A 10,646-nucleotide genomic window follows, 5' to 3' on the forward strand; every position below is an offset into this window, starting at 1 on the left:
TACAAAATCTAACCTAACCTACCTCTCTGTATACCTATATATCTTTGACCATAATTTCTATTGTAAAGGAAATAAAAAAAAACAAAACCGTCTAGGTTGCGTGTGGGTCGTTTTAGCTGATTTTTTTATGGTGAAGGTTTTCTTTTCGATCTTGGTTGGCAGAAACATGTTTTGATACGAAACTATACCACAAATGTCAATTCCTATTGTAAGAGTGAAAAAAAAACCTTCATTGTTTGTATACCGTATTGACTTATGGCGCCACTTTGTATTGTAATGGTCCCAATACAAAACCTAACCTACATTTCTTTACAATATATTAGTCTGTGATCATAGTTTATAATGTAGAGAACAGAATATGAAATCTAACCTAATTCACTTCTGCATACCCTATAGATCTGTGGCTATAATTTCTATTATAATTGGCCATTATATTACTACCTAACCGAATACGAAATACAAAATCATATCGAACCCTACTTTCTATATACTAATAAGTATGGGGTCGCTATTTCTAATGTAGAGGTCATAAAACTGAACCTAACCTAACCAACTTTTATACCTTATAGAATAGATCTGTGACCAAAATTTCTAGTGTAAAGGACATATAAATCATAACTGTATTTTTTACACGAACGATTATCATTTAGAATAGTCACCAAAGCAGGAATGAATTCCAAGATAGTCTCCTTAGCTGGTAATAAACCGTGGATATCATACAATGAAAGAAATGTATGGACAAAACTTATTCTCATTATTTACAATCTGAAAATTTTACACATTTTGCAATCTTCAAATTACAAAATCCAAAGACACAAATTATTCAGAACAGCATTCCTGAAAATAATTTCGACATCGAAAATGTTCAATATTTGTGTGAGTTTTTATGTCACAATCCAAAACTAATTTGATATTTGTGGTCACCTATACTAAGGTATAGGCAAAAAATTGACGTCTTCGGCCGCAGTATTGAATTTTTATTTTTTTTTATTTTGGCTTAGCTACCAGGGTGGCAAAATCATTTCGTCCATACATTGTCAACTCCTTCTAATAGTTTAGTATAACCGATGTAACAACTTACATCGGTTTTCATAATAAAGTTTTCCAAATAATTTTGATAAAAGCCTTAGGGTTATTATTTATCGTAGGTAAAGGACCTATGATAAATAATAACCACTCATCACTCTTTTAATTAAAATATCATAAATATTAAAATCGGGGAAAGTTTTTAGCGCTGGCAATACTGAGATTCAATGCCATCCCATAAAAGCGGACTCGCTGCATGGTTACTATGTACCAAAATAAAAAAATCTTCCAAATTTTGTTCAAAGTCAACCTCGGCGGCCATCTTGGATTTTTCCATTTTGATACTTCTGACATATATATTACATTACGACAGATATATTTCGTCAACATATTGTACAGAGACACGGTCCTTTTAGTGGGTCCTTAGTAAATATTACTTTCTACGAAAATCTATGCCTGGTGTTGCCCCCTAATTTTACAAAAAATTGCATAAAACTATTAAGATGAGATTTATAATAGATACCCGTCACTTTTATTTAAAAAAAAAATGTCGAAAAAATTTTCCCACATTTTGGGTTTGCTAAATTACCCGAAAATCGGGGAAAATTTGTAGCCTATATAATTCTTCTTATCTTTGCTCCGTAGAAGTCAACATGCTGTAAGGAATAAAATAGTACCCCAAAAATGAGTTTTAAAACGTCCCTAAACTTGTCATCGGGAATAAAGTACCCTAACTCGGCCGCTATCTTGAATGATTGCTTTTTAAATAGTTTTAACATATACACCTTGGTGAGAAACATTTCGTCCATACATTGTACAGAGCCAAGGTAACTCCTTCTAGTTGTTCTTAAGTACTGTTTACAATGGAAATCGATCGATGTATGGTGTTGCCAGCACATTTTGACAAAAACCGCCTAAGACCCCTTGGGGATTATTTTTGACAGATCGTCATCATTGTTTGGTCTAAAATGATGAAACAAAAAATCCCACGTTTTTTACTTCTCTCCGATATTACCCTAAAATCGGGGAAAATTTTTAGACCAGGTAGTACTTCGTACCGAGAGTTTCCACTGCTCCATAAAAGTCAACTCGCTGCAGTGACGATGGGTACATGAAAACTGAATTAAATAAAGTACCCTAACTCGGCCGCCATGGATTTTTACTTCTTAATACTTTTGACGTATTCACCCTAATAACAGAAACATTTCGTCCATACATTATGTAGAGTCTCGATGACTTCTTCTTGTACTATTCCCTAAGAAAACTGATCTAAGATGTTGCCAAATAATTCTGACAAAAACCACGAAAAACCAATAAGGGGATGATTTTTGACAGATATCCATCATTATTTTGTTTGAAATATCGAAAAAAAAATCCCACATTTTGGACTTGCCTTCTAAATTACCCAAAATCGGGGAAAATTTTCATACCATTTTTCCTTTTTCGTCCATATATTGTACAGAGACACGGTCCTTCTAGTGGGTCCTTAGTAAATATTACTTTTTACGAAAATCGATCCATGGTGTTGCCACCTAATTTTTCAAAAAATCGCATATAACTATTAAGATGATATTTATTATAGATCTCCGTTGCTCTTATATATAGTTTGTCGAAAAAAAAATCCCACATTTTGGGTTTGCAAAATTACCCAAAAAACGGGGAACATTTGCAACCTAGGTAATATTTCGAACCGAAATCTACCACGGCTCAATAAAGGTCGACTCGCTGCAGGGAAGCCAGGTAAATTTATCATCAGAGATAAAATACTCAAACTCGGCCGCAACCTTGGATTTTTCCTTTTTTAAATACTTTTAACTTATCCACTTTGGTGACAGAAACATTTTGTCCATACATTGTACAGATGTAAGGTGACTCCTTCTAGTAGTTCCTTAGTACTGTTTACTATGAAAATTAGTTAATACTTCACACCGAGAGTTTCCATTCCTCAATAGAAGTCAGTTCGCTGCAGGGTTGATAGGTGCCACAAAACTGAATTTACTAAAAAGACCTTAAAATTGTCATAATAAATAAAGTATCCTAATTCGGCCGCCATCTTGGATTTTTCCTTTTTAAATACTTTTAACACATACATTTTGGTGACAGAAACACTTCATATATACATTGTACAGAGCCCAGGTTGCACCTCTAGTTCCTTAATACGGTTTACTATGAAAATCGATGTATGGTGCTGCCAGTTGATTTTGACAAAAACCACCTAGGATCCTTTGGGGGATGATTTTTAGTTTTCTCCGAAATTACCCCAAAATCGGGGAAAATTTTTAGACCAGGTAAAATTTTCCACCGAGAGTTTCCATTGCTCTATAGAAGTCAACTCGCTGCAGGGTTTAATTGTACCCCAAAATTGAATTTTAAAAAGTCCCTAAAATTGTCAACATATATTAAGTACCCTAACTCGGCCGCCATCTTAGATTTTTACTTTTTAATACTTTTGACCTATTCACCCTAGTGACAGAAACATTTCGTTCATACATTGTATAGAGCCTCAGTGACTCCTTCTAGTACTATTCTCTAAGAAAACTGATGTAAGATGTTGCCAGATAATTCTGACAAAAACCACCCAAATCCCTTAAGGGGATGACTTTTGACAGATTATCATCATTCTTTTGTTTGAAATGTCGAAAAAAAATTTTCCCACTTTTTAGGGCCTGTCTCAAAAAATACCCCAAAACCGGGGAAAATTTTCATACCAGGTAATACTTTGTGTCAAGAGACATCATCTCTCCATAGAAGTCGACTCGCTGCGGGGTTGCCATGTGTCCTAAAACAACATTTAAAAATGTCCCAAATTTTCTCCGAAAAGCAAAACTCCCCTATCTGTGCCGCCATCTTGGATTTCTAAAATTTCATAATTTTCCCTAGAGGCCGAGTCCTTTGGCTATCCGACGCCACACAGTGTGTTGAGCTAGCACACTCGTAGGTACCCTATCAATTTCAGTTTTTGAAGCTACATCTCAATTTCAAAATTTGTACCATGTTGTATGGGTGTTGCCAGCAAATATCGATAAAATCCACCTAAACCCCTTCGGGGGACGATTTTTGGTAGACCAACAAGACTTTTTCATTTAAAATGTCGAAAAAAATTTTTCCCACTTTATGGCACTTTTCTCCAAATTTAACCCAAAATCGGAGAAAATTTTTAGCCCTGGCAAATCTTCTTACTGAGACTTACCCATGTCAGTAGGTGGCGTTTAGCTACGGGGTTGCCATGAGCAGCAAAAACGCGATTGAAAATATCCCAAAATTTTTCCAAAAACTAAATCTCCCATAGCTTGGCCGCCATCTTGGATTTCTGAAATTTCATAATTTTCCCTAGAGGCCGGGTCTTTCAGCCTCCCAATGGCCTACAATAGGGATCGGTAGTATCCCCGCAAGTACCCTAGGAATTTCAGTTTTTGGAGAGACACCCCAATTTCTATTTTGGTCAAACCATGTATGGGTGTTGCCAGCAAATTCCAACAAAACCCACCTAAAACCCTTTAGGGGATGTTTCTCGATAGGCCTTAATGCCTCTTTTGTCAAAAATGTCGAAAAAAATTTTTCCCACTTTTTGGACCATTTCTCCCAAATTACCCCAAATTCGGGAATTCTTTTTAGCGCTGGCAATACTTCTTACCGAGACCCATCATCGCCCCATAGAAGCCGACTCGCTGCGGGGTTGCCCTGTACCTAAAAAATGACTTTGAAAATAATCCGGATTTTTAGGACCAATTTCACACGCCCCCAACTCGGCGGCCATCTTGGATTTTCCAAATTTCATAATTTTCCCTAGAGGTCGGGTCCTTCGAGTTTCCTATGCACCACAACCGGAGTCGCCAGCACCCCCGCAACTACCCTGGGAATTTCGGTTTTTGAAACTGTAGAAAATTTTCAACCAGTTTTTGGCAATTTTTTCGCCGCCATCTTGGATTTTAATTTTTTGTTTTTACGCCATATTCTGGGTCCCGCCGAGACGTGCCAAATCACTCTTTGAACGGAATCGATCCGAGCGAAACTGTAAAAGTTAGCCGCCATCTTTGTCCGCCATCTTGGATTTTCCCAAATTTCGGAATTTTCTCGTGGTCACCCTAGCCAAAGGAACATTTCCCCCATACATCGTCTCGACCCCCGGACGCTCCTTCTGGGAGAACAACTATGTCAATCAGTGAGTGAGTCACCGTAATGCAGCTTTATATATTATAGAATAGAAGATAATTTGAAAATTATATTTATAAAATATAAAAAAATGTGTTTGAACGATGGGATAGATGTATACAAAAACAATAATTAGGGGCATTATTAAGTGAACTCAACCCAAATAATGATTGGTAGAATTGGAGAAGGGCTGAATATCAAGCCCAATGGCGTGCCTTATGAGAGGCCTATGTCCAGCAGTGGACTGCAGTGGGCTAATGATGATGATGATGAGAATTTTTGTCAGTTTGTATGTGGTCTCGTTTGCCTAACCATTTTGGGTAAAGTTTTCACTAATGTATTGTTTACAGTAAGCTTCACTTCAAAATTATATTCTTCCAATCGTTATTCAAATAATAAAGTTGTAAACTATTGTTATTTTGAATACCACGACACATGCTTATGCGCAGCACCGCCCACGCAGCCCGCGGAGCGGTGCGTTGAGTGCATAGACAAAACCATAAATAAATTAAAATTCAGACTATTCTTAGGGGTAACATCGATATATATTAAGAGGGGGTAGTTTCATTGTTAGATACGAATATTTTTTATATGAATCAGTAGCTACCAGAATTTCTATCCACTACTAATATAATGACATTCAGGTCCTATTCAGCATGAGAAATATGGTGAAGTAACTTTCCTATCACGGAAGAAGGTTTTTTTTCGGATTACTCTAATGCTGTTGGCCGCAGCTGGCTTTTACAGCTTCACCGGACGATAGGGGACAAGTTCAGATGGCACTCTGAACTTCTGGAGCGGCTGAAGGTCAACTCCCGCCTGACCGATACGACTTTAGTACGCTAAGGGTTCGAACCTCGGCTCAGGCCATCATAATTTCGATCCCCGTTTGAATTGGACGGGGGATCGATAGGAGAGAATCATTGTTAATAACAAATGTACTAATGACTCCATTGCTAGCAATGTACCATGTCAGGTCGACCTCCACGCGGTTCTCAATTGAAGCCATCATGATATAGTAGTTGATATAATATATATATTATATGATATAAGTATTTGTTGATTTTTCCACGATTGGCTAACTGATCCGACCTCGTGCTAAGCTTATCATCTTCCACTGGTGCTCCACCAACGTATACCGTTAGCTTAGACGCATCCACGATTCCTTTACAAATTGTCTATCATCAAAAGTTCAATAGCATAACACACTAGCACTAGCAGTATTATATAACACTTTTAACATCAAGTTTGTTTGTTTGTGTCGCAGTCGAGCGGAACGAAAAGTGAAAGAGCAGTGTTGACTTGAAATTGGTAGCAAAATATAAAGTTACTGTCACCAGCTCCGACAGCCGTGATCGTCTAGTGGTTAGGACCCTACGTTGTGGCCGTAGTAACCCAGGTTCGAATCCTGGTCACGGCAGTGCAAACTGTCGCGGCGGAGCTTAATTTTTTTAGAGGCAAAATGAATAGTACTAATTATATATAGGTTTGAAGCAAAGGTATCTGATGAGGGAGAAGTATTGAGGGTTTTATAAGAAAAAATACGTAAAAACAGCGATAAATAATAGAATAAAAAATAAAATGTAAAAAATATGATTATAAAATTTAAAAATGATATTAAATTAGCGTTAGAGTTCACTACAGTAATTGTTATTATTTAGAACAAAGGGACTATGTACAAAGTACTTCAGAGTGCATCTCTATTTCTATTTCTCCTATTTCAGCTGTCAAACAGCTTGCTTTGTAAACTATATTGCGGTAAAATATTACAGTGAATCTGCAGAGTGCTGAAACAGACTGTGAGTTAGTTATTTATTAGTCATCTGGAATGACAACTCGGGATATGTATCACGTATGTATATGTTAACGTGATGTCCATAGTACGCATTATGTACTTGTAATACTAATAATACAATTTTCAAACACACTTGCTCGTAAAGTGAAGATTATAAAATACGCGTGCTTTATAAACTAAATTAGTGAAGTTATATTCCAACAAAACACACTGTTTATATATATTCTTTTTAAATTTCAAATCGACCGCCGCGCGGCTCTAGCCAGTAGGTAGCACGCCGATTTAAAAAAGGTAAAATGGCGGGAAAGTAACTGTGTGCATCACAGTTTTATAGTTGAGTTTACTTAAAACAAATGTGTTGAAAAACGTCGTACGATATACGTGCGTAATTAACACACTCGGCTCTATTACCCTCGCCTTCGACGGCTGAAATTCCGCCTCATGTGTTAAAAAGTATGAAATCCTTCATAACGCACTTTATACAGATAATAATAATTAAAAAAAATATAAAAAAAGTAAAATAAAATAAAAAAATAAAGAAACTTCTGTAATTATTTACGCATGCCGTAGCAACTAGTAATTAAGTCAACATTAGGTATATACGTGAACTTTTTGCAAGGGATAATAATTGTAACCTCATAGTGTATGTCTTATTGGTACCTCAAATAAATTAAAAAAAAAATATCGTTATACAGAACATAGTCCATTTTGTTAGTAATAATTACTTAACCAAAAAAAGTAATATTTACTTTTTTTGTTATTACTAAAAAATGGACTATGTTCTGTATAACGATATTTTTTTTTTACTAAAAAATGTGGGACAACCCCTTAGCGTGTTCCACTTAATATCTCAGAATAGGATTGACAGGCAATATATACAATTATACATATATATATGCGACAGCTACCCTACTACTAGGTGCTACAATCAGGTGGGCAAAACCTGCAATACCAACTATATAAAAAGAAAATTAGAGATAAAATTTACTAGGGATGTACATATAGTACTCTAATGTACCAATATGTAAGTAACTAAGCTAGCAAACAGCCCGGCACACTCTGTTTGCATTGCTCTTCTAATCGCTCGGAAACGGCTGAACCAATACGGATAAGGAAGTTCGAAGGCGAACACTTGACATCTGGTGGATACTGCATTTGAATTATACTTAAGACCAGCCACACGCCATGACTTTGCAAGATTCCCCTTTAAGTAAATAATTTTTTAAGCTTGAATTGTTTCAAGATTCATATAAAGAAAGAACTTATCTTATTATTTTTTAATTTTACATTTGAATTAAGTGTGTAACACACTCACACACACACACATATAAACGTAAAATTAAAAATAAACAAATTTTTACAGAGACGTGTCCACAGAGTAATGTGTAGGTATTTGACATTGACAGATTTAAGCATTTGGTTATCATTGTGAATGTTAGCACTTGTTTTATTTCATAATCGCTAACCCTCGCATCTTTGTTGCGATACATTTCTAGCGTTCACGCAATATTTTAATTACTCAGCTCCTATTTTGTCGCGTGATGTTATATAGCTTATATGACATCCTGGATAAATGTACTATCTAACTTAAATTAATTCAGTAGATCCAGAGATTACCTCCTACAATCTCTTCATTACCTCTTTATAATATTAGTATAGATATTCGAAATACGCCTATGTTACGTCCAAATGAAATCTTCATGTCAACTTTAATTATACCAAATCTTATAAAATGCGCTCACGTATTCTTAAATATTTTTTTTTACTTATTGATTCCAGTAAGTAAATGACCACTATGTTTTACAGCTAATAATACCATGCACTGAATAATACAGAGCAATTAACGCATCTCAAGCTCGCGCGCATTTTTATATCTATATATTTTTTAACTTTTGACATTCAATTGCAAAAGATTATACCTATACAGCCTAAATGATAAAATTATTATTGATATTTTTTTTTTGCTGTCAGCGGACAATGTCATTATAAGAATTAATAACGAGGACTTCATTATTGCAAAATTCCCTTGTCCCGCGACTTACTTCATTATTTTGTTTAGACTTTTGATTGCTGTAGGCTTTCCGAACAGAGGTTCCCCTGAAAATGATTTGAGTCGTTGTAATTCATGCAAATTTAATATTATTTTCTCGGCGCATTAGAATAATGTCGTTACCTCGGTAATAACAAAGGGAGCAGCCAGACTATTTACTTATTTATTATATTCAAACAAGTATTTGCATATCTTATCAGCATTATAATTGATATTTTATTTAATTTAAAAAGAACAACGGTTGTCAAGGCTAAAACGGCTGAACATAGTTTTATGATACTTGACGAGAAGATAGTATCATGAAGACGCACATAATCAACCTACCTTTTATTTAAAAAAAAAACGACTGCTGTTTGTCGGCTTTGTATAAGTATATATAAGTTGGATAAAGACAACATAAAATCAGATCTCATCAATTGATCAATTTCATCAGTTCAGAAAGAGACTTTGGGTGTACATAAAGTACCTTGATGTTTAAATTAGATACATATATATACGTATTAGATATATATATATATATATATATATATATTGTATATTTAATTAGTTATTTTAGTTTTGTTTCTTCTCACATTCTTATTAGCACTTCTATGGCCCACACACCAATAGTGTCACGCTGTTTTAGGTTGACTGGAAGAGATCTCTTTTAGAGATAAGTCCTCCTTTACTAACAAAATTACTAATCTGCATTTGAAATCTTCTATTTAAAAGTGCAATAAAGACTATATAGGGAATAGAAATGGCACGAACATCTTTTCTCGACGCAAACTTACAAAATGGCGGAATCTTAATATTGAGAGAGTGGAGCTTGAATATTTCCATTAGATATCTTTGAAATACATCCGCTGAAGCCGTAAAATACCCGTGGAAAACTCACATTTTGCATGAGCATTTCCTTTCAAAGTAAATAAAATAAGAGGAAATAAGCTCCTATAAATGAGGTACCAATATCATTTATAAAGGAATACATCATGTAAGGAATATTCAAACGTATAATGTAAATTAAATTGCAATGGCAATAATATAAATGATGTAGTGGAGTAACTTGAAACAGTCAAGCTCAGACCACTACAATATGTTTTCAAGTTAGATGAAAAAAGTCTAACTTAATGAAATATTTTTGACCCCTTTCATTACCTGTGGTGATTTATCGAAAAAATTTAAAAGGAATGGATTCAAAAGGGTTAACTTTGGACATGTTTGTACTAATGAAAATTTCTTACTCCTGTCACGAAATCATTTCCATTATATTATTTGAAATCTAGCTTTTAGCAACGACTTCGTCCGCATAAAATTAAAATAAATATCATTTATAAGTTACTTGTTATAGCAGTAGCTATCTGAGAGTGAAAGTCCCGTCAAAATTTCTCCAACAGTTTCAGAGATTAGCAGGAACAAATAGACAACATTTTTTTATGTTAATTTATTAATACAAATACCATATATACTTTATTTATTTATTTTCAGACTTTCAGACTTATAGACTAACGTACATATATAATAATCTTATTAATATTATAAACGCGAAAGGTTGTGACTATGAATGGATGTTTGTTGCTCTTTCAGGAAAAACTACCGAACGAATTTTGATGAAACTTTATAATAATATACCTTACACATCAG

The 10,646-nt window shown here is 34.7% G+C and overlaps 1 non-coding gene across 1 annotated transcript; it reads left to right on the top strand.

The window, feature by feature from the left end:
* The first annotated feature begins 6,526 nt into the window (after window positions 1–6,526).
* On the top strand, window positions 6,527–6,598 carry Trnah-gug (transfer RNA histidin (anticodon GUG)). The gene has a single exon. It is a non-coding gene; the product is annotated as a tRNA-His (tRNA).
* Window positions 6,599–10,646: the final 4,048 nt, after the last annotated feature.

The sequence above is a fragment of the Achroia grisella genome, unplaced genomic scaffold (assembly GCF_030625045.1).
Source record: "Achroia grisella isolate CSIRO2021 unplaced genomic scaffold, CSIRO_AGI_Agris_v1 utg808, whole genome shotgun sequence".
Taxonomy (NCBI): Eukaryota; Metazoa; Arthropoda; class Insecta; order Lepidoptera; family Pyralidae; genus Achroia; species Achroia grisella.